Genomic DNA, 1,263 nt, shown 5'->3' with positions numbered 1-1,263 from the left:
CAATTCCCCCCCACCTGCGACCTCTTAAGACCCACGGGGTCTGTGTCGGACAATACCGCAGTTATAAATAATCCCTTGCTCTCCTGGAAGCAGAAATGGATGGAGCTGTTGCCTACTTGGTATATTTAAACTTATTTTTACTATTATTGTATTATTAAAAAGTATTACACTTTTAAAATCCACCATTTGTTTGTATAATTGGAGAAGGTTAAAACTGCAGCACTATGGCAGTGTGTGCCGCATTGGACCTTTTGTTGAAGCTATAACGTTGACCTAATTGAGATAAGTCTCAAAACATAGCCATTGTTACCAACAGATTTGAAGTAAGACTACACAACAAAGCTCATCAACACACCGTGAGCTTCATTCAACGGTCCATGTGATGGCTAGCTAACTTATATAGGAAGATTTGAGAACAGACCTTCAAATACCCTACTGTTCTCCTTCTGTCCTTTCCCCTGACATTGAGGGGTGGAAAACATGCCAGTCAAGCGGTTAGGTGTAGCCTAGGGCCTAGCGGTTTAAAGGGGAGCTTGTTGTTTTCACCCATACACCTGCATGCACCTGCAGTAGTAAGCCACTGGGACACGTTGCCTGTAAACACACTGGAGATACGGGTGAAGAGGAAGAGAAAGAGAAAGCACCAAGGACGGTTGGTGAGAGGGAGGGATCATGGGAGGATAGGAGATGAAAGAAGGGCATATAGAAAGAAAGAAAGAAAGAAAGAAAGAAAGAAAGAAAGACAGACAGAGACATGGGGAGCGACATCCATCCAAAGACCATGCATATTAGCCTGGTCGCAGTATCTGTTCAGCTTTTACATTCTACTCCTTGCCACTCCTGTTGTTTTCCAAAGGAGTGGAATGTTAGCTAAAAAGACTGGTACAAGGAGTGGAATGTTAGCGAAAAAGACTGGTACAAGGAGTGGAATGTTAGCTAAAAAGACTGGTACAAGGAGTGGAATGTTAGCGAAAAAGACTGGTACAAGGAGTGGAATGTTAGCTAAAAAGACTGGTACAAGGAGTGGAATGTTAGCTAAAAAGACTGGTACAAGGAGTGGAATGTTAGCTAAAAAGACTGGTACAAGGAGTGGAATGTTAGCTAAAAAGACTGGTACAAGGAGTGGAATGTTAGCGAAAAAGACTGGTACAAGGAGTGGAATGTTAGCTAAAAAGACTGGTACAAGGAGTGGAATGTTAGCTAAAAAGACTGGTACAAGGAGTGGAATGTTAGCTAAAAAGACTGGTACTCGAACTACATGCA

The sequence above is a fragment of the Oncorhynchus mykiss genome, chromosome 13 (genome assembly GCF_057628025.1).
Source record: "Oncorhynchus mykiss isolate SJ-2025 chromosome 13, ASM5762802v1, whole genome shotgun sequence".
NCBI lineage: Eukaryota > Metazoa > Chordata > Actinopteri > Salmoniformes > Salmonidae > Oncorhynchus > Oncorhynchus mykiss.
The sequence above is the reverse complement of the archived record's forward strand: the minus strand, read 5'-3'. Positions refer to the sequence as shown.